At 38.4% G+C, this 24,772-nt stretch overlaps 1 non-coding gene across 1 annotated transcript; it reads right to left on the bottom strand.

Annotated features, from left to right (window-relative positions):
* Positions 1 to 15,223: 15,223 nt before the first annotated feature.
* Positions 15,224 to 15,330, bottom strand: LOC127124161 (small nucleolar RNA R71). Its single transcript, XR_007803788.1, has one exon. It is a non-coding gene; the product is annotated as a small nucleolar RNA R71 (small nucleolar RNA).
* Between the last annotated feature and the right edge of the window lie 9,442 nt (positions 15,331 to 24,772).

The raw sequence follows: 24,772 nt of genomic DNA, 5'->3' as shown, positions 1-24,772 counted from the left end.
GAAAGTTTTGTCTTTCGCACCCGATTCCAGGGGCAAGTGGACTCCAAACTATGAAGGTCCATATGTTGTTAAGAGAGCCTTTTCAGGCGGTGCTTTAATACTTACAACTATGGATGGGGAGGATTTCACTCATCCTGTGAATTCAGATGCAGTCAAGAAATACTTCGCCTAAAAATAAAAACAGAATAGCTCGCTAAGTTGAAAACCCGAAAGGGCGGCTTAGGCAAAAACGAGGGTCTCGGTGGATTGAAAGCCCGAAAGGGCGATCCAGGCAAAAGTTAGAGACATAAAAAAATGAAATGTATCCCGCTAGATTGAGTACCTCACCCTAGGGCAATCTAGGAAAAATTAGGGATTTGGCAAGTAGCTGCGTCCTGATAAGACTTTGTTCTACAAGCTGTCATCTGTCAGAGATTCTCGCTCAGTCATTATCAAATGAAGCTTCAAATACATCAGATTCAGAGTTGGTGGAGAAATGGTCATTATGTTCAATGTAGCCCTTTTCCAATATATATCACCAATTTCAAATTTGTACAGATCTATGGAGTCTTGCCATTTACAGGCTACCATCCCATCAAATAAATTTGAGCCTTTATCCAATTATTTGCACTCTTATTTGTTTCTATTCAACAAATGTTTTGCATGTTTTAATTGAGAAATATCATTGTTTTAAAATAAATAAATTTTTCATAATTTGTTTTTAAACAAAGTGAACATTCACAATGACAAAAGGATACTTGGGATATCTTCAAGCGCTCTCCCAAAGATGGCATTATTCCCAACATGGTAAGATATTTGTTCATATTCCCGGCATGATTGCATCCCTTTCCTTTAAGGCCTGTTTGTGTTTTCCTCCCGGGCAGAGTGGTTGATGAAGAGGTTTATCTTTCCTTCAGCGGAGTTTTGATCCTCCCTCCTTAGCAGATGTGATTTCGTCAGTAGTACAATATATGATGGTGACCCTTGAACTTGTTGTTTGGTGGTTGTTCCCCACAGAGTTCCATTATCTCCTCTGATAATTTCCCCAGTAGAGTTGCTTCCGTGGCGGATTTTATCCATGTGTGGCCCCTGCCCCCAACTGGAGTGGCTGATGCTCATTCCCTTTGCAGAGATCTTTGTTTCCTGGTATCTCTTGCCCCCATCATATTGGATGTTCTCCAGTGGGCCTGGCTTTCTCTCTCGAGATGTAGTACCGGATGTTTGTTCATCGATCATTGGATCTATGTGTGTTATATATGTCTATTTTGTCAGCATTCATCATACATAAACCACGCATATATGCATATAATTTTGACATTCAAATGTTCATGTTGCATTATTTGCCATAAATACCTTTGTTTGTTATCCCCTGCTAGTCGGTGATACATGTTTCACCAAGCAAATGTTTGTGTCTGATCTCCCCATGTAGAGTCAGCCCCATAAGCAGAAAGCGTTTATCCTTCCTTCCATATTCCCCACTGAGTTATGTCCTCGTGGATGATTGTTGTTTCTGTTTACTCCCAACACATATATTGGGATGGAGTTCCCCCTGAGTTATATTCTCATAGGGATGAGTCTTGTTTCATCGTGCCTCTCTAGTTTGTTCCTAGATCGGCCTCTTGTGTTTATCCTTGCACTTCCCCCGTTAGTTTAGATGAATGATTGCTCAGTAACCGACAATTGTCCATCTTTTCCCCGGCGAAGTCTGTGGTTTTCTACCCTCATACCGGTAGTTATAAACCCTATTTTATCCCCTTGCAGAGTTAACCTTTTTGTTCATCCTAACCTATGACGGTTACTCTTCCGTGGTTTTCTACCCGGTATCCGGTAGATGTAATCCCCTCTTTGATGGTTATCTTTATCCAATATTCGGTATTGATATTCCTTCACCTTTTGAGTATATCTCCCGTTAACCGGTAATATATCTCCCGGATCATTGCCTTTGTCAATATATCCCCAGCGGGTCATTTGTCATTTACCTTTTGTTGGTAATGATTATTTCTCCATTTTGATTGGTCATCATTTTATACCTAGTTTTTGGTATCCCGATGCCTTCTCTTTCGGTCGATTTATCCTTTATTAACCCAGTAACCGGTTGTGGATAATCTTCCATGCGAGTATGTTATCTATGTTCTGACGGTAATAGATAACATATCTCATGCACTCTTTGGTCGAAGTCTTTTGCTCTTCCCCAGTCGAGTAAGATTCGTATCCCCTTTTGTGGAATTGAATGTCCATCATGTAATCAAATTTTCTTTTCAACCCTCCTTTTAGATGATGAGTGTCTTGGAAATATTCCTCAATTCATGCTTGGTCGGTCACCTATTATATGCTCAGTAATGGGTATCCCTGGTGTTCCTTCCTCTCTGCTCCCTATTATGACTTTTGTCCCCTGTGGAGTCAGATTACCTGAGTTGAAATATACCTTTTTAGGTTTTCCTCAGATGATTTTGGATGTTTGATATCTCTCACCCTTATACCAGTCTTAGATATTCATTTTCCTTGAGCGTGTTGTTCTCTCACCCTTATACTGGTGTTTCGACCACATGTCTCCTTGAGCTTATTACCCAGTAACCGGTAATACCCCATCTTGTTGCTTCCTCAGATGAGTCCTGTTTGGACATTTCCCAGCAAGGTCCCTTAGCGGATTTTTCCCATTTGAGTCCGGATTTTCATCCGAAGTATCCTTTATGGATAATTTTGCTGTATTGGCATATTCCCCGATACATGCACCTTTGAGTCAGCTCGAGTCGCTCCATTGATTTATTCTCACGGAATTCTGCTCGTATCTCTCAGCAAGTTCTAAGTCGTGACCTGCTCACGCATTTTTCCCTATCTTATCCCTGTTAGGGTCCCCAGAGTCTCTGTCCCGTGGAGTGTATTACTCGTATGGATTGTCAGTTTTCCCTGATTTCTTTTTCTCTTTGTGCACACATATCCCCACAGAGTATTTCCTTTTTGCATACATACATTTGCATCATGAGGTCTCTTAGGGACCAAAATTCATCTCTTTGTTATTATTTAAGCCCATTCTACCTCATCGAGACGAAGATTTTAACCTTCACTTCTCCGGCTAGAATGACCTTAAATAGGGGCATCTGTAAGACCCCAATTTTGACCCTAACATCCCTCATGGCATCATATCATTGCATTCACATTACCTCAAGGATCATAAGCATCTTGGCTCCTTACCTTTGGGTGGGACCTCTTGTGAGTTGGTTTGAGATCACCAAGCATGCTTGAATTTTATATCATTACTTTAATCATTTTATTCACTAACCAAAAGCACAAAAGTATGTCACTAACATCTTTTGTTTGTAGCTTGAGCAATCACAAGGTCTAAAGCTTCTAGGAGACCCTATGTGCATTGATATGGCCAAGAGAAGATGAAAGCAAGCATGGCTATGGTTCTCAAAGCTCTCATCCATCAAATATGCCTCCCAAGTGTCTCAATTCATCATTTTGATTAAAGCAAATCAAAGGGTTTGAGGCTTGTTTCCCAAGGAAACCCTAATTCATTTGTCCATCAATTGTGCCTTGCTCATGAAGCAACTTCAACCCATGGTCAAATAAAATCAAGGGAATTTATCTAATTAATCATTTCATGCATATTTAAACTTATTTTTCCACAATCATCAATTCATCAAGAAATGAGGTTTGGACTTGAGAAGTTGATCAGTCAATTCATCTAACTATTTTGAAATACACTGAGACCTAACTTTTTATGTGTTTGTCAAATGAAGATAACCCCAAGAGAAACAATGTTCTTAAGGACCCTATGAACAACTTTCATGTTCATCAAAATTTGATTTGAATCTTGGAAGGTCATCATCCATTCTAAGACATTATAGGTCATTTTGACTGAAACCCTAATTTTGGGTCAACTTCCCAAGGACATAACTCATTCATTTTTCATAACTTTGAGGTGGGACCAAATGTATTGGAAATCTTAAGATGTCTACTTAAATTGTTATGTTGAGCAAAATTGCAAAATCTCAAAGGAAATACATGTGATAATGAAAAACATTATAGGTCACTTTGGACCAAATGCATTGAAATGTGAAAAAGTCCAACTTCAAGTGCCCATAACTTCTTCATCAAAAATCCAAATAATGCATAATTTAAGTACAAATTGATTGCCTTGAAATGATATACAACTTTCGTGTTGAAGATTTTGTCATTTGGAGCTTGCATCATATAGACAGAAGGGCTTGAACATTGGCCAATTTTGAAAATTTCACATATGCATGTTTTGCACCCTACACTTCAAGTTCAATTTTCACTAATTTACAAGGCCCAATTGGAGTTTTGATCAACATAGAATTTGTTCCTTATGCAATAATCTTTCCAACCATTACCCATAAGGCTCTGTTTTATGTTTGGAAGTATCATTTTCGAAGAGGGGAAAGATTAGGTGCATTTTTGGAAACCAATTGAAAACACATTGCATGAGCTGATTACATCCATTTTGCACGACCATTTCATCTAATTATGATCTCAGCTTGCCAAACCAAGTGGAATTGGGCCCTCCATGCGCCTGTACAGGCCCACGCATGGAGGCCCTTTTCATCCATGCACACACTTTGCTTATGCTTGCAGCTCCCTTCATCTATAAATACAAGGCATTGGCTTCATAATTCGACAACCTGAAGGCGCCTGTTATGCTGCAAAGATCCCTCCATAGCCATACTTAAAGGAATTTCCACTTTCTTCTCAAAAAGTCATATCTGAATTTCAACTACATTGGTTGATTTTCAGACCTATAATTCCTTGACCTTGCTTCATCTTCACCACTAGATCCTACTGCAAGCATTAGTTGAGGAGAATTGTGCTCTCAAGATCCACATTTCAAAGGTGGATATCAGAACTTATTTTCTTCGAAACTCTTTATTTATAGCTTGTTTCTTGTATTTATTGGGTTGGCTGAAGTCCTCTCATCAGAGGCAACTTAATTGTACTTTGAATTTTATAAATCCATCAAGTTTCAGTTGAACACCATATTTTTCAACCTCTGATTTCTCTTACCATGGAGATCTAGAGTGAAAATAGATGGTACAGGGGTGATGTACATCACCCCAACTTTCCATTGCTTTATAGATCGCCTCATTTGGTGAAGGTTTATTTTCTGCAACTCTCGTCGGAATCTCTGGTCTCGCCGGAGAAGACGGTGGTGTACACCACCGTTCGTTTGCAAGTTTTGATCCAGGCCGTTGATGATGATTCCCAGATTGAATCAGGGCTCTTGGATCTTATGACTTTTTTAAAATGTTTATGTTGCTCAGTTGACTTAGGTCCATGACACGCGCGCATGCCGTAGCCGTCTGATCTGCCAGGTCAATTAATGAATTGGATCTAACAAGTGTGGATTTTCCTAATTTTTAATTTCTGATTTTAATTTCCATTTTAATTCTTTTATTCCATTTCATTTCAAAAATTCATATCTCTCTCATTATTGGTCCAAAAAATGTGAGACCAATTGCACTATTTCTCTTTTAATTTCTAGTTTCTAAAAATGATTTTTAATATTTTTTATTTTATCATTTGACATTTTTCATGAATTTTCTCTTTTCTGGTTATTTTTAATTCATTTTAAATAGTTTTTGATATTCAAAAAATACAAAAATATTGTTCCAACCTCTTTGAATGATGATGGATCTATGAAAAATATTCTCATCAATTTATTAATTGATTTGAGATTTATTTGAGATTTTAATTCAATTAGGTTATTTTTATGCATTTTTAATTGATTTAAAATAGTTTCTGACTTTTAAAAATGCTGAATTTTTTTGTCAAACTTTGTTTGACCTTGTTGAGCTTGAAATAAATCACTTGGACTTTTCAAAGTTGATTTGAAGTGAATTTGAAGTTTGACCTTCCTTTTATAATTTTAATTCAAGTTTTATTTTAATATTAAAAAATGCCAAAAATATTTTATTTGTTTCTTGACTTTTAATCTTCATTTTGCTTCTGTTTTCTATTGTTTGACCTTGATCTTCTCTATCTTTGGTCAATGCTTGTTGGTTAATACATACTATTTCATTTAATGCACTTTATTTCTTCATATTCTTCTTCTTCTTCTTCTTCTTCTTTTTCTTTCTTCTTTTTTGATCAATGAGTTAAGGATTGGAGGTTAGCATTGATTAGGGAGGTTTAATCTTCCTTGATTCAAATCTAATTCATCTTGATCATGGATCAAGTGGATAGCTTTGCATTAAGGATAGATTGCTTCCTAAAACATGCAAAAGACCTAAATAATTACAAGATCATTTCTCATCTTCTTTTTGGCATGGCAAGTTGTTGGAGTGTGATTCACTAATCAAAACCTCTAACTTATGTTGTTGCCTACATTATTATTGACCGGCCTCAGATTGTTGTGACTTCTACATAAGTCCAATTACGATTGCTTAACATAGCGCTAAATTTTCCTTATGGCACACTAACTACTAACATTAACCATTAACCATTAACATTTAATTCTTGCATTTTACATTTAAGCAATTTACTATTCTTGTACATATTATTCATTTGCTTTTCCCCCTTTGCTCATTTGAGCACATGTTTATGTTAATGCAATTTGCCTTTTGCTCACTTGAGCACATAATTGTGTATATATTATTGTGCTTGTGTTTTGTTTTGACTGCTGTGGACCAAATGCAAAGAAATGGACAAATGGACTTAGTTTCTAGGATATTCCCTATGCAAAATTGGAGTAAAAAGGACCTTTAATGTTGAAGATGGATTAGAAGGACCAAACCTCTAAACTCACTCTTGTCCATTCTTGATTTGCTTCATAAAACTCTTTGATGTGTGTGCTTTTGTGCTAGGAATCATATGAGAGTTCAAGTTGAAGAACCATTGCCATGTTCATCCAAAGTGAAAGATACAAGAGACATTGGGGATCTTCTAAGAGCTTGTTTGATTATGTTGATTGCTTGAGCTTCCACTTGTTTGTTTGCATATTCCAAAGGATGGGAGCTACTTGGATCATCAATATGATCTCAAGAGAGGAACTCCATTTGTGGTCTTGTTTCTTATCCCTCATCTCTTGTATGATTAGGACCTTAGCCATTCTTCTTCTTCCCTCCACTCTAACCCAAGCCAAAACTTTTGTGCAAACATTTAATATTTGTTTTCAAACATTAGAAACCTAAGCCTTATGCTTTTGATTTTCAAACTTCCTTTTCATAACACTTATTTTGAATTGAACTTTTAACTCAACTTTGACCATATTTTGTGAATACTTTTCATTGGTAAATACCACTCATTCATATACCTTTTTGTGGTTTCAATGGCCACTCTCTTAATCAAACCTTTTCATAACCTTTAGCTATTAGGCTTGGATTATCCTTGAGGTAGATGTAATACTCACCTATATCCTTAGTGATGGACAATGAGTCTTCCATGCTTATTATAGGGTTAACCCCTCACTAGCATGTTGAAGCCATCCTCACATGGTGGATTTGTGGTTTTAGGTTGAGTTTTCTCCCTTGGATAACAAAAGACCTTGAGGCTTTTGGACCAATCAATTCACCAACTTGTTTTTGAGATTTTTACCCCGAACTACGAGGTTTTGATCCTAATCTTTTTTAAGATGGTACGTAGGCAATGGGTTTATCCATCCAAACACAAATTGTAAATAACTTGTATATTCTGTTCTCATCTCTTCAATCATGTTTGCACAAATAAACTTTCACAAAATACCAACCTTACAACAAATATGAAAAGGGCTCCCTAGGAGTACCTAGGATGTTTTGGGTGCTTAAAACCGTCCCAATGCATAACCAACCCCCTTACCCGATCTCGGACATTTTCACTAGTTTTTTATTCGATAAAACTTTTAGGTTTTTGTTCGCTTTCTAACCATTCCTTTGGATAAATAGAAGTGCGGTGGCGACTCGACTTGTATGGTTTACCTTAGATTTAGTCAATATCTCTAATGGTAACGAATACCACGCTACACCATACTCTCATCAAGCACAGTCAAATACATGATCAACAGTCTTCCTTCAATAGGTGGAGACAGAATCAGAGGCTTAAGAAGATACTCTTTGATACTATCAAAAGCTTTCTGGCAATCTTTGGTCCATTCACAAGACTAATCTTTCCGAAGAAGCTCGAATATAGGCGCATATCTGGAAGTCATGTGTGAAATGAATCTTGAGATATAATTCAAGCGGCTGAGAAAACCACTGACTTGCTTCTCAGTTTTGGGCGCAGGCATCTCTTGTATTGCTTTGACCTTGGTAGGATAAACTTCAATACCCCTCTCGCTGACAATAAAGCCCAACAACTTACTAGAACGAACACCAAAAGTACACTTATTAGGATTCAAGCAGAGTTTATACTTCATCAAACGCTGGAATAACTTCAACAAAATGCTCAACATGTTCCTCTTCATTAATAGATTTAGCAATCATATCATCAACATGGACTTCAATCTTTTTATGCATCATATCTTGAAAAAGAGTAGTCATTGCTCTTTGGTAAGTTGCACCAGAATTCTTTAAACCGAAAGGCATCACTCTATAATAGAATGTTCCCCAAGGTGTAATGAACGCGGTCTTCTCCATATCTTCGGGTGCCATCTTGATCTGATTATAACCGGAAAATCCGTCTATAAATGAAAAGACTTTGAATTTAGTTGTATTGTCTACGATCATATAATTGTGTGGCAGAGGGAAATCATCTTTCGGACTAGCTTTATTCAAATCTCTATAATCAACACACATACCGACTTTTCCATCCTTCTTCAGAACGGGCACAATATTGGCCACCCATTACGGATACTCAGCGGTCACAAGGAAACCAACATCAATCTGCTTTTGCACTTCTTCTTTGATCTTCACTACCATATCAGGATGAGTTCTTCTCAACTTCTGCTTGACTGGCGGGCATTCTGGCTTCAACAACAATCTATGCTCCACAATCTCAGAATCCAAACCAGTCATGTCTTGATAGGACCAAGCAAACACATCCGAATACTCTCGGAGAAGATCAATCAACCCCTTCTTCACTTCATGACACAGTCGAGATCCAATCTTGACTTCCTTCACATCATCCTCGGAACCCAAGTTGACTAACTCAATCTGCTCTTCGAATGGCTGAATGACTTTTTCCTCGTGCTCAAGCAGGAGAGATAATTCATCAGACACTTCTTCATCACTTTCCTCCTCAGCCTCGAACACAGGGAACTCAAAATTTGGAGAAGGAGAAGGCTCATTGTATTCAATGGGGTTAGAAACCAACCTGCATAACGATTTGATAATTTGATTTTAGAGAAGTGAATTGTGACCAAATATTATGCAGATGGATAATTTATTATTTATTTATGTTTTTTGTGATTACCATTTTCAGAATAAAGAAAAAATAAAAAATAAAACATCATAGATGTGGATGAATAGAATTGTATTTTATTAATGATCAAATTGAAATGCCCAAACAATGTTCGCTTCTCCCTTATGCATAGGAGAAGGATTTTCAAAAACAAATAAAAGCAATTACTTAGATCGATGCATAACAACAAGAATATCAACAGCAATCCAATTGTCGTAAGTCTTTCCATGCGTCACAAAATTGGTGCAGTCTTCATCTTCATCACCCTCTAGCACAACAGCTAAGTGTTGTTCATTACCATGAGTGAAGCCTCCACTATGGAAATTGAGTTGCACATCTTCAGATCTAACCACTGATGAACCTCGTTGGAAACCCAATCTGGCTATGCTCTTGTTATCGGAGACCTCTACCATCTGGCCCAACTGATGTGACTGACCATATTCAATAATCTTCAACGCATCTTTGAATGAGGACATGGGTGCTCCAACTCTCTTTTCCTCAGCAATAAATAAGGCTTGGAACAGAGTTCTAACCTCATCCTCAGCTTCCACATAAGAGAAAGATGACAGGTGGTTGACCAACAACGCATTCTCCCCACCAACAATAACCAGCTTACCATTCTTGACAAATTTTAGTTTTTGATGCAATGTTGAAGTAACGACTCCTGCCTCATGAATCCATGGCCTTCCCAATAAACAGCTATAGGCCAATGGATATCCATTACTTGGAAAGTAATTTTGAAGTCACTCAGACCTATCTTCATTGGAAGGTCCACTTCGCCAATTACAGTCTTGCGAGAACCGTCAAAAGCCTTGACGATCACACCACTATATCTCATCGGAGCTCCCTGGTATGACAGCTTAGACAAAGTTGAGTTTAGAAGTACATTCAATGAAGATCCAGTGTCTACCAATACATTGGACAGAGCATCATCTTTGCAATTCATCAAGATGTGCAGAGCCAAATTATGATTTCTACCCTCCTCGTGGAGTTCTTCATCACAGAAACTGAGATTGTTACTAGAAGTGATGTTAGCCACAATATGATCAAACTGATCCACCTTAACATCATGTTCCATATAAGCTTGCTCAAGGACTTTTTACAATGCTTCTCTATGTGCTTCTGAATTCAGTAACAGAGATAGTACTAAGATCCTGGAGGGAGTTTGGAGCAGCTGCTCCACCATATTGAATTCACTATTCTTGATTAGTCTGAGTACCTCATCATCATCATTAGGCTTCAAGCCACTGGATTCACCAGACTGACACTTTGGAGCATTAACAGATTCTACCACTGGTACATCAACTTTCTTACTAACAGACAAATCCTCCATGTTCTTTGGGAACACCTGCCCAAACACACGACGGCTACGAGTCACCTTGGTAACATCAGTTATGCTTACAATAGAACTTATTGTAGGCAAAGGAACCTCTTGACCATTCTCCAACATAGTAGCATTGTACTAATATGAGACAGCCTTATCGGATGCATACGGGACTGGACCCGCTAACCGTATAACCAACAGCGATATCGGTCTATTGTTGACGATGTTATTGCTGCTTCTATCATACTGAATAACCACTCTCTCGGGAGTCTTGAACACGAGGACTATAACATTGACATCATCATCTACATGACGGGATTGAACAATCTAAATCAAGCCTTCATTCATCAACCTCTGGATGTCTCTCTTCACAACCATACTGTAGCACCTCAAATTTGCACCCCCCATTCATGCATTCATTTCATTTTTTTAGGTCATTAACATTACATATTGCATTGCATCTTGGCAGTCAGCACTGGCATCAAGAGAATTCCTCAGTGAAAAATAGCAAGTTTTTCCTTGAGATGAAGGCCACATGATTATTCTAGAAAGCTTATATGAGCCAAGGTTCATTTTGAAGCAACTTTGCCAAGTGGTAGAGGTCCAAAGTCATCAGTGCATTTTCAGGTCATCTGAGGCCCATACAAGTCAACTGTGTAGTCAACTGAGGGCTTTAAGGTGGAGAAATGGTTTGAGACACTTCATTCATTTCCAAAGAGGCTTATTCATCATGGCAAACATCTACCTTGAAGATTTTGAAGTCAGATCAAAAGTTTCCAAAAATGGAAAGTGACCTGTAATTTCAAGTTTCCAAAAATGGCAAGTTTTTAGGCCATATTCAACTTGACTTTCCAACATCAAAGAAGCTTCAAATGAATTTCTGGTCAACATGATAGTTGAATATCTTTCTCTCCTCTTTTCAAAAAGTCCAAGATCATGAGCATCTGATGAATGGTTGAAGAGTTATGAGCAAATGATCACCAAGTGCGCATGGAAGTTCAACATGCCATAACTTTTGCTACAAATCTCCAAATTGAGTCACTCTTTTTGCAAATTGCTTGTCATGACCAAGAGATTTCAAATCCATCATTGCATTGCATGAAATAAAATCACATGATCAATTGTCCATTCAAGTACATTTTGGAGGGAAAGTGCATAATTTGAAATTGGTGAATCATATATGCAAAATTCCACTTCTATGTTGTTCATTGGATGATTTTAAGTGAAAGTACACCTTGCATGTGCATTGTTCACGTGTGGAATCTCCATGCACCCTCATTTTGCATTTTTGGTCATACACCTCATTTCTCATTAAATTTCCATTAGCCAAGCCTAATTGTGATTAGCAGCATAATTAACAGGTGATATAAATCGATAATCCTAACTGTTTTGCTCAGATTACATATTCTAGATCTAGATTGTGGATTTCCCTCCATTTTTGCTCTCATCTCAAACTTGAATTTTCTTCACATAACACATCAATTTTCTTGCATATTCGTGTTCATTGATCATCATTTAGTAGGAATCAAGCATTGGATTGGAGAAATTGGACAAGAATCATGCACACACCAAGCTTGAAGATGAAGATGGATCTTGCAAATTAAGCTCCATTCAAGTGGATTCAGCTGAGATTTCTTGCATCAAACTTCAAGTCACCATGTCAGGATTGGATCTGGAATATTTGAGCACTTGAATCCACGGTTTTCTCATACTGCTCTCCAAGAAGGTTGGATTTCGACTCTCTCGTTTCTCCATTTTCTTGACATAAACTTGTAGTGCGTGCTCCACTGAGGATTCTGATATGAATTTTGTTGAATATGGATGAGAATTGAATGAGTTATGTCGATTTAAAGTTTTGTTGATCAAAATGTTTTCCTTCGATTTGCTTTGTTCATGGAGAATTAGGATGTATAATTATGATATTCTTGATGTATGTGATGAGACGGTTCGATTGGTGTATGGTATGCACGTTTATGGAAAATTTTTGTATGATGCTCGCCATGAATTGACCGGAGAAGATGACCGGAAGTACTGTTTCGGTCATCTGGTTCGTTGCTTAGGGTTTTCTGTAGTGCGCTCATGAGCTTGCAGAGCCTGTGTTCGATTCCCATGGCTGTGTGTTTTTATTTTTCATTTGGTTCTTCGATGGATTGAAACGCGGCAATTTGGTAACGCCTTGGACCTTGTGGTCCTCAGTTCGAACCTGGCTTCGCTTGGTTCCTTTTTATTCCAATTGTTTTCTATGCGCTTGCAACCTTATGAACCAGGGTTCGATCCCTTCGCCTGGCAGATTGTTTTAATTCCTTTGAGCGCTTATTTGACCTGAGGAACCTGAGTTCAATCCTCACCTGAGGCGTTGATAACATGAAATAATATCACATTTCTAGACTCGATTTAATTGAAGGAAGAAAAGGAGGCAAAAAAAGGAATGAAGAGAAGCAAAATCCACAAAAGCCCAGCCCACAATCAAAAGCCAGGAGCGCTGGACCTGTGACGAGCGCCACGCAAGGTGTGACGAGCGTCACACCCTGCTGCCTTGTGTTACGAGCGTAACACATGGTGTGACGGACGTCACACCATTCTCCTATATTTTTGGCTTCAGAAGCGCAACAGAGGCACGTCGAAGCCTATTGTTACGCTTGAATCTTGGAACGTGAAAGATGTGGAAACCGTTACAAGTAGACTAGTATAAATAGTCACTTCCTTCCAACCCTAGGTCTCTCTTCTTCGTCCCTTTTTTTTCTCTTCCGACCGTGCAAGCATACTTTACAACATTACCTTTTTACAGTTTTTACTTTATTTGCAATTTTTATTTCCTTTTCCAGCAAATCTTTTAGCACTTAATTAATTTTTCACACAATAGTTTCTACACCGGAAACTATTGTGTATCTTTTACTGGATCTAACCTTACGTTAGACTCTAGATTTTTATTCCTTCACTTTTATATTCCTGTCCGATTGAAGAATTCAAGAAAAAATCCAACCGGTCTGTGGTGGAGTGTTCAAGATTGCCATTAATTATTCAGGTTCTTTAATTATTGTTTGAATTTATATATGCCCTGCATTATTGTTTATTTATATTGTTTGCCTGAGACGGATTTATTTAAGCATGATGATTGTTTAGATCTGTTTAGCATGTCCGGCTAATTTATTTAGGTATCGGTATGTAAAGTAAGCGGAATGAAGGAATCAAAACTAAGTTGGCTTAATTACGTTTAAAAATAAAATCACCTTTTTTATGGTCTCAGTTTACAGGTTTAATACCAAGGTTTTTGTACGAGAGTAAAAGACTAAAGAAGTTAAAATCAATAGAACGAAAGTTTGAGTTTTTAACTGGACAGTGTAAATTGGACATTAATTCTAGATCAGGGCGAAAGCAATTTTTAGAGTTAATTAAATTCAAATCTTTTTCAAAAAGTATTTTTAAAAGTTAAATGTGAGAACGAGAGTTAAGCATTTGAATTTAATTATATAATCTAAGTCAACAGAGCGAGAGTTTGAGACGAGGGTGTTTAAAGGGTTAGTATTTTTATAAAAAAAGTTTCTATAGATTCTATTGTTTTCAAAAAGTGATTTTGGACTTAACTAATAAGTGACAGCTACGTTAATTTAAAGTCATGGTCTATTCAACAGAGCGAGAGTTTGAGAGAAGACTTTTAATCAATGGTGTCTACTGAAAAGATTTTATTTTAAAACCAAGAAACCAATGAAGATTCGATTCCCTAATTACGTCGAACTACATACCGATATCCGCTTAATTGATATTTAACCTAGATCTTATTTTAGTTTTAACTTTTCCCCAAACAATCAAAGTATCATCCGCCTTAGCTTTACGAAGTAACCTTAGAAAACGGTATATCGATTCATAAGTCCCTGTGGGATCGATATCTTTTAAAACTACGCGATAGAACTGTGCACTTGCAGTTTGTACCCCAATTCGACTCATAAAGTCGCGATCAAGTTTTTGGCGCCGTTGTCGGGGATTTTTTATTTAGTCGCTATCGTAACTCTTCTGTTACGCTGTAGAGACTAAGGCAAATTTTATTTCTTCTTCTTTCGTTGATTTGTATGCCACACACTCGCTCACAAGGCGAGCCGTTTTACTTACGAATCAACGACATCGAACTATATCTCCGAGTCTTACGACGAATTCGGGAATATCGTGCTGCAAACAATCTCCCTCCTATCGAAATTCCTGATCTCAAAAATCTTCTTCCTTCACCAATACCCGAGATGGCAGAACCAGCTCGTGCACTTCGAGATTACGCCGCTCCATCGCAAGATGAGCCGCATTCGAGTATTGCTCCACCCGCAATCGAAGCAAACAACTTCGAACTTAGGCCTTCGCTGCTACAGGCAGTGCAACAGAATCAATTCTCTGGAAATCCCACCGAGGATCCAAACCTTCATTTGTCCGTATTTGTCCAATACGCTGATACTGTTAAAGCTAATGGTGTCACTTCAGAGGAAATTCGACTTCGTCTTTTTCCTTTCTCGTTAAGAGATAAAGCTAGAAGATGGCTTCAGTCTCTTCCTTCCAACTCAGTCACAACATGGAATGAGTTGAAGAAAGTCTTCCTTGCCCGATATTTTCCTCTGAAAGATAAATGGATTTAAACAGAAAGATAACGAGTCTCTTTTCGAAGCATGGGAAAGATACAAAGACATGATGAGACTTTGTCCACACCATGGTTTAGAGGACTGGTTAGTGATTCATACCTTCTATAATGGTCTCTTGTACAACACAAGGTTAACAATAGACGCCACAGCAGGTGGTGCACTTATGGATAAACCTTATGCCGATGCTTATTAACTTATCGAAAGCATGGCCCAAAACCATTATAAGTGGGGAAGCGACCGAGCAATGGTAGAGAAACCTCAAACGAAAAGTGGCATGTACGAGATAAGTAGCCTTGATCATGTTAATGCAAAAGTGGAAGCCCTTGCCCAGAAAATTGAAAGTTTGAATGTATCACCTCCAACCACCGTGGTTGCCGCAACTCAGAACTGCGAAGTCTGTGGAATCCAAGGTCACACTCCTGCAGATTGTCAACTCCTAACAGGAATCCAAGCAGAACAAGTGAATTATGCTCAAGGAAATCCCTACTCGCACACCGATAACTCAAACTAGAAGAATCATCCTAATTTATCATATAAGAGTAATAATGCTTTATACGCACCAGGACAAGCTCCAAATAAAGCCCCAGCTATGCCTCCTGGATATCAAAAGCCGACCCCATCTACACCTAACAATAATGTTCCTAGGAAATCCAACTTGGAAATAATGATGGAGAACTTCATAGCTTCTCAACAGCAAACCAATAAAGATTTCTTAAACCAGAATATACACACTAGCGAACAAATCAAACAACTAGCAAGTAAAGTAGATGCCTTGGATACCCATAACAAAATGCTGGAAACACAAATATCACAAGTAGCTCAACAACAAGCGCCTACTGCTGCCCCAACTAGTACATTTCCTGGACAACCCCAACCTAACCCGAAAAGCCACGCTCATGCAATCATACTAAGAAGTGGAACGGAAGTGGAAGGACCAGTAGATCCAAGAACTGAAAACCGAAACTCTAAAAAGTCAACTGAGGAAGAAAGTGAACCTAAGGAAAAGGAAGAGAGTAATAAGGAAACCGTAGAAAAGAAAGAACCTTATGTACCTCCACCACCTTATAAACCACCTATCCCTTACCCTCAAAGGCTTATTAAAACCAAAGATGCGGGCCAATTTAAAAAATTTGTTGACCTACTGAAACAATTAAACGTCACCATTCCTTTTACAGAAGCTATTACGCAGATGTCCTCATATGCTAAGTTCTTAAAAGAAATTCTTTCTAATAAAAGGAAACTTGAAGATAGCAAAACTGTTACAGTCACTGCTGAATGCAGCGCTATAATCCAGAATATGCCTCCTAAACTTAAAGATCCAGGTAGTTTCTCTATACCCTGTCACATAGGAAAATTTGTCATAGATAAAGCCTTATGCGATTTAGGAGACGGTATTAGTTTTATGCCTTTATCCATATGCAAGAAACTTGAAATGGGAGAATTAAGACCAACTAAAATGTCTGTGCAACTAGCTGATCGTTCTGTTAGATATCCTGTAGGAATTCTTGAAAACGTTCTCGTGCGCATAGGTCAATTCTACATCCCAACCGATTTTATAATTATGGACATTAGAGAAGATGAAGTTACACCCATTATATTGAGAATACCATTCTTAGCAACTGCCAGTGCGATCATAGACGTAAAACGAGGACGACTCACTTTCGAAGTAGGAGAAGAGAAAATTGAGTTCATTCTTTCCCAAATTTTGAAAGCACCTGCAATAGAAGATACATGTTACTTCATGGATATCATCGATGAATGCACAAAAGAAACAGAGTTAGAAAATGACAAATTGTCTGACTATCTTGTAGAAGACAAACTCAACCAATGTTTAGCAATAACACCGGACCCTACGCAATGCCTTAAGAAACCAACCCTAGACCTGAAAACACTTCCCAAAAATCTGAGATATGAATTCCTAGACTTAGAACTTGAACGACCAATGATAGTTAATGCAGACCTAGGAAAGCTCGAAACCGAAAAACTCCTACATATCTTAAGAAAATATCCAACCGCACTAGGGTACAACATCACCGATCTTAAAGGAATAAGTCCTTCTATTTGTATGCACCGCATCATGCTAGAAGAAGACTGTAAAACTTCCAGGGAACATCAGAGGAGACTAAACCCGATCCTGAGTGAGGTAGTGAAGAAGGAAGTAACCAAGTTATTAGAGGCAGGTATCATATATCCTATATCTGATAGCAAATGGGTTAGTCCTGTACACGTAGTACCAAAGAAAGGAGGTATAATAGTTATTGAAAATGAAAAAGGAGAAACTATAACCAAACAAATCGAATCGGGATGGAGAATATGCATTGACTATAGGAAACTAAACAAAGCAACCCGAAAAGATCATTTCCCTTTACCATTCATTTACCAGATGTTAGAACGATTAGCAAAACATTCTCATTTCTGCTATCTAGACGGTTACTCAGGCTTCTTCCAAATACCAATTCATCCTGATGACCAAGAAAAGACAACATTCACGTGTCCTTTTGGCACTTTCGCTTATAGACGAATGTCGTTTGGCTTGTGCAATGCTCCTGCAACCTTCCAAAGGTGCATGATGGCAATATTCGCCGATTTTCTCGAAAATATCATGGAAGTATTTATGGACGATTTTTCCGTATGCGGACAAAGCTTTGAAGAGTGTCTTGAAAACCTAGAAAGAGTTCTAGAGCGATGTGTAAAAGTAAACTTAGTTCTTAATTGGGAAAAATGTCACTTTATGGTACAAGAAGGAATTGTTTTAGGACACATTATCTCAAATAGAGGAATTGAAGTAGACAAAGCCAAAATAGAGGTAATCGAAAACCTTCAACCTCCGAAAACTGTGAGACAAGTACGAAGCTTCTTAGGACATGCCGGTTTTTACCGACGATTCATTAAAGACTTCTCTAAAATAACTAAACCTATGACCGGACTATTGATGAAGGATGCTGAATTCATCTTCGACAATAAATGTTTAGAAGCATTCCAAACGCTTAAACAAGCATTGATCTCCGCACCCATAATGCAGACACCAGATTGGAATGAACCATTCGAAATAATGTGTGATGCCAGTGATTACGCCGTGGGCGCTGTTTTAGGACCACGAAAGGATAAAAAGCTTCACGTCATATATTACGCAAGTAGAACTCTAGATGAAGCACAAATGAATTACGCCACAACCGAGAAAGAACTCTTAGCAGTAGTGTTCGCACTAGATAAGTTTCGTTCTTACTTGGTCGGAGCTAAAATAATCGTTTACACCGACCACGCTGCTATCAAGTACCTCTTAACAAAAAAGGATGCTAAACCTAGACTCCTAAGGTGGATCCTGTTGCTACAAGAGTTCGATCTGGAAATCAAAGGTAAAAAAGGAACTGAAAACGTAGTAACCACCTTAGCTATATGTGCTACACCATGGTACGCTGATCTCGTCAATTATTTGGCTGCCGGAATAGTTCCACCTACTTTATCCTACCAGCAAAAGAAACGATTCTTCTATGACATAAAACAATATTACTGGGATGACCCTTTACTTTTCAAAAGAGGCCCCGACGGTATTTTCCGTCGGTGTATACCTGAAGAAGAGGTAGAAAATATAATCCAACACTGTCACTCCGCTCCTTATGGTGGACATGCAAGTACATCCAAGACCTGCTCCAAAATCCTACAAGCCGGTCTTTATTGGCCAAACATATGGAAGGATGTGCATGCGGCTATCAAGAAATGTGATAGATGTCAACGCACAGGAAACATATCTAGACGTGACGAGATGCCACAAAAGAGCATTTTGGAAGTAGAGATTTTCGACGTGTGGGGGATAGATTTCATGGGACCTTTTCCACCTTCTTTCGGTAACAAGTACATACTCGTAGCGGTTGACTACGTATCAAAATGGATTGAAGCTATAGCTTCTCCAACAAACGACACACGAGTAGTAACTAGACTCTTTAAGAATATAATATTTCCAAGATTTGGTGTCCCAAGAATAGTAGTCAGTGATGGTGGATCGCATTTCATATCCAAGGTACTCCAAAAACTACTGTTTAAGTATGGCATAAGGCATAGAGTAGCGACACCCTACCACCCTCAAACCAGTGGGCAAGTGGAAGTGTCTAACAGAGAAATCAAACAAATATTAGAAAAAACAGTCGCCACCTCAAGGAAAGACTGGTCATTGAAACTACCAGAAGCTTTATGGGCGTATCGAACCGCTTACAAAACTCCCATAGGGACAACCCCATTTAAGCTTATTTATGGAAAATCCTGCCACCTCCCGGTAGAATTAGAACATAAGGCCTACTAGGCTATTAAAAATCTAAATTTAAACTATAAGGCCGCCGATGAAAAGCGAATCCTTGATATAAACGAATTAGAGGAACTCAGACGAGACGCTTACGAAAATGCCAGAATCTACAAAGAAAGAACAAAACAATGGCATGACAAGCGCATATCAAGGAAAATCTTCAAACAAGGCGATACAGTCCTGTTATTCAACTCTAGGCTAAAGTTATTCCCGGGAAAACTACTATCTAGATGGTCAGGTCCTTTCCAAGTCACCAATGTTTTTCCCAGTGGAGCGGTGGAAATTAAAGGAAAATCCATTGAACCGTTTATCGTAAACGGGCAGCGTCTAAAACATTATTATCATGCAGAGAACATTGAAGATTCACAAGTCCTGCACTTAGACGTAGTGCCCCCAAATTTTATAGATCATATTTGATAGTGTTTATGTCGAGCTTGCGACATTAAACAAAGCGCTTAGTGGGAGACAACCCACAAATTTTCTTTATCTTTATTTTTATTTCTTCTTTAATTATTCTTCTAAATTTTATTTAGTATTCATTCTTAATTTATTTTAACTTATAAAATTTTTATTCTTTTCTTCTTTCGGCATTTGGCCAAATCCTGACTAAAACTCTTGTTTTTCTTTTCCCTAGCTAACACTAACCTGATGGGACAAATTGATCGTATGGGTATCAAATTCAGAGGGAAAGCTCAGAAACAAAAGTTTGAGGAACTAGCAGAGAGAGAGATGCTACCTAGTTTGTATGCTGATGATTGGGCAATGACTGCCCTTGGACTAAGAGAGAGTGTCATGTATTTGCTGAGTCAAATACGGTGGGAAACCACTCCTATCCGTAGACAATTCGTCACTTACCGGAGACTGACTCTAGAATTCCTTAGTTCTCTGATCTATCTACCCATCCATGGAAAAGGAATAAGCAGAGGTTTCATCCAGTTCAGAATGTTCAACATGGAGTATCAATTTAACATCCAAGACTTTACCAACCTTTTAGGTTTCCCTACCTCTTTTGATACATTCACAGTGAGCCAAGAAGAACTTTTTGAATACAGAGAACTTGAACACTTTTGGGGAAGCTTGACTGGATATGACGATCCCGAGGAACATGAGTTTCTTTCTGGAAACATACATAACCCGACCTTTCGTTATTTCCATAAGATCCTGGCCCACACCTTATTTGGGAAGAAGTCAAACAGTACCTCAGTTTCACGTGATGAACTCTTCATCATATTTTGTGCTTCCCAAAACCGTCCAGTAAACGGTGCCACTTTTATGTTGGCAAATTTTGACTGCCTTATCCAAGATGAACGAGCACCAATTCAAATAGGCGGCTTGATAACCATGATTGGTAATGCTATCGGATTACGTCAACCTATGCTTGACTTAAGCCCTTTCTGTGGCATTGCGACTATGAGTATACCCTTCCTCTTCAACACTATGTTTATAGCAAACCTATGGTCTGAAGAGTTTGAGCTTATAATTAACAACCAAGTTCTTTGCCTATTCACCTTGCCTAGCCCAAGGACTAGTGTTCATAACCGCAATAATTGGCTCTACAACCTAAACGGAATACCCTCTCCTGCTAGATCTACTGAATCCATCCAGGACTATGAGATTTGTGACGACCAGATCCCTTATGCTGAATCTGACCCTCAGACACCATCTGGTTATTATGATATTGATCCTCCTCCTCAACCTGTCCCGACGGAAGAATCGGTAATACCCGATCTTAGACATCATATGCCCGGAGCAAATTATAACACCACCATTCAGGCTTTGATGTCAGAATAGGACGCCCTCAAAGAAGAGTTAGCCAACATGGGACAAGAATTTCCGGGATACATGAACAGTATGACAAATCAGTTCCACGAGTTGCTAAACCGTGTCAACTCCTTTGCTCCTCCGGCCAGAGATCATGCAGATGGATAGAAGTTGTTTTTCTTAGTTACTTAGTTTTAGTTTAGGTTATTCATTAATTTTGTTTCAAATTATTTTAGTATTTGTTTTTCTTTCGCATGTTTGCTTTTGTCTTCCAATGTTACATTATGATTATTTTATGAAGCTATTGATTTATTTTACTTTATTATGACTTATGCAAATATCTATCAATAATGCTCTCTACTATTGCTACCTACATGACTTATTAAAGATATATATATATATATATATATATATATATATATATATATATATATATATATATATATTATGAAAGTAGAATAGCATGTAAGGAAATTTAAAAATATCACAATAGCAAAATAAAATAAACATATGCATAACAAAATAACAACAATAAAATATAAAGATAAAAACAAGGTACGTTGCAAGAAAGACTGCGTGACGAGCGTCACACAATCCATTACGGTCGTCACACCAAGTGCCTGTGACGCCCGTAACACCCCTGTCACGAGCGTGACACCTACAGGCTATGTGAACGTTACTAACCGTTGGAGAGACGACCGTTACACCACCGACTTTTTACCTTCCCCATTTATTCACATTTACCCACATTTATTTACTTTTCAACTACTCCCTTTCCAACTTCCAAATCTTTTCCTATAAATACCCACCATACTTTTCTTCATACACCACAAACCATTCTATAAAATCAATTTCATTTCCCTTCTCCCCTTATTACCTCTTTCAAACCACTTATCGGTATGGCGGGAAACCAAGATTTCGGAAATATCATCTTCCGATCCGAAGATGAAAATTATCAAAGGGAGCAGTTTGAGCGTTTCCAACAGCGAGGCGTCCAATCCACCAGGTATCCTGATTTACATTGTTTACAAGAATTAGGATTACTTCAAGGTATAGAATGGATGCTCCGCCTTGCCGATTTAACCTTTCTTTGCACTCATAATCAACCTACCTACCCCGCTCTCACCTTAGAATTTTGAAGTTCTTATTCGTACAACACTCCTACCGGTGAAGACGAGTACTTAACCGATACCGCAACCTTCCGCATGTTCAACACCGAGTACTCCCTATCCCAAAACCAATTGAGCACCATGCTACAATTCCCTGTAGAAGGTCAAGTCCACCCTAGGATACCTCCGAACTCCCAGTGGCATATAAACGCCTTCGACCTCTTTAGAAAAATTTCCGGTGTGGAAACCAACAACTGGGATGTATTACTTGCTTCGCATATACATAACCCAACCTCTGGTACTTCATCCGCATCCTGCAAAACACTATTTTTGGTCGACCGAACAACAGCAACGTCAACGCCAAGGAATTATTTTTCCTCCACTGCGTCTTTGCAGCAGATACACAGGTAAACGCTGCCTCCTTCCTATTTCATCATATCCGCACCCTATGTGCTAGAGGCCGTCAACCTTTTGTAATCGGTGGATTAATCACCACCATAGCACTTGGCTTAAATCTTAGGGATCGACTTCAGAATTTACAATCTCTCCCACCCCTATTGATGGATATAAGTTATTGTCGGTCCAGCCGCCTAATCAAAAACAGGGTAGGCGGAGGGTATTACCTTATGGTGAACAACCAGGAAGTCCCAAGTGTTGTTTTACCCAACATTGCCCTAACAGATGTCACCAATCCCAACCGCCACATCTATGATCTGAATGCTCCCGAAGCTACCGAACCTACACAAGCAAACCCGCCTTCAGACGAGTTTGCAGAAATGGAGCAAGGTGATCAGGTTCCTGCCCAACAATCAGTCCCGCTCAACCCTTCCGATAATGCAGCTGGTCCATCCTCACGACGTCGTCGACGAAGAAGGCCAGCAACCAACGACGACATCATGGATGCTATCGATGGTATGCAAGCGCAGAATCTCGAAGTGATGCAGATGATGCACCAGATGCAACAACAACAGGAAGCGAGGAATGCAATAACCGACCAGCGGTTCGCTGAGTTGCTTAGCAGGTTTGACGACTTAGAAGTACGTCAACGATCACCATGTCCAAGAACCAGAGGCGGCAGGCAGCATTGACTTTAGTTTTCCTTTTCTTTTTTTGTATTTCTTTTGTTTTCTTTGAAACATTGGGGACAATGTTTCATTTAAGTGTGGGGGGGAACAACCTTGTTCTTTCAATCTTCCCTTTCCAAGTATGTTATTTTCCCCTCTTCATTGTTATTTCCCTTTTTTTTAATTAAAAAAAAATTATTATAATATAGATTTATTTTAAGTTAAGTCCCTAGTGTGAAAATTTTCTATTATCTATTCCCTCAAATTGTCATGAGCCATAACGAAAATTCAACGCACTCAGTAAGTATAATGGTTGCTTATTTTATCAAACTTGAGTGAAATCAAGACAAAATTATTACCATACCAACGCTCTAAACAAACCTCAACATGTTAGATCAGAAAAGTACCTGTTATACAAGTCCCTGGACTTTTAACTTTATAGTAACCCCGAGTAGTTTATACAAGAAGTCAGCACCATCTTAATAGCAAACTACGTGGAGGACCGATGAATATAAGTGAATGATTCCCAAAAATTACAAAAAATATATCAGGAAATGCACTAATTAAGTTAGGTGATCCTTACCAGATCATTTAATCTAAAGGTTGCAGATCATACAAAAGCACGATACGAAAGATCCATTATGAGTTGGTTCAGCAGGTATCTGGTGCTGAACTTGGTAGGGCGGACTACGGTCCGATCCCCCGCAATTTTCAATGGACTAAATAACGAAGTTATTCGACTAATGTACCAGAGCTTCAAGCTAAAAAGGGGATCAAAATCACTAACCGGTCACTCCACTATGTGCGCGAAACGATAAAGGGCTTAATGTGATTTCGCTAGAATGAAAACGGGTGAAAAAAAAAGAGTAAAGGAACTAGGCTAGTTATAATAGCATGACCCGAACTGGTTTGCATAAGGTAAGGTTATCTGAGGTTGTAACGGTAGTTGTTGATGTCAAGATTAAACTCAAGATACTTCTAAACGTCGTTTACTTGCAACCTAGTACGAAATTATTAAAACGATTTCTATACTGTATCTTGCTTGAGGACAAGCAAAGGTCTAAGTATGGGGGAGTTTGATAACATGAAATAATATCACATTTCTGGACTCGATTTAATTGAATTATATTATTATTTGTTTCGATTTATTTCATTTTATTCGATATTACTTGGTATTTTTCCTTTTATTTGTCTCAGGTAATTTATTTGAAGCATAAGTGAAAAAGGAAGAAAAGGAGGTGCAAAAAGGAATGAAGAGAAGCAAAATCCACAAAAGCCCAGCCCAC

Source organism: Lathyrus oleraceus, chromosome 2 (assembly GCF_024323335.1).
Source record: "Lathyrus oleraceus cultivar Zhongwan6 chromosome 2, CAAS_Psat_ZW6_1.0, whole genome shotgun sequence".
NCBI lineage: Eukaryota > Viridiplantae > Streptophyta > Magnoliopsida > Fabales > Fabaceae > Lathyrus > Lathyrus oleraceus.
This window is presented reverse-complemented; position numbering and strand designations above follow the sequence as displayed.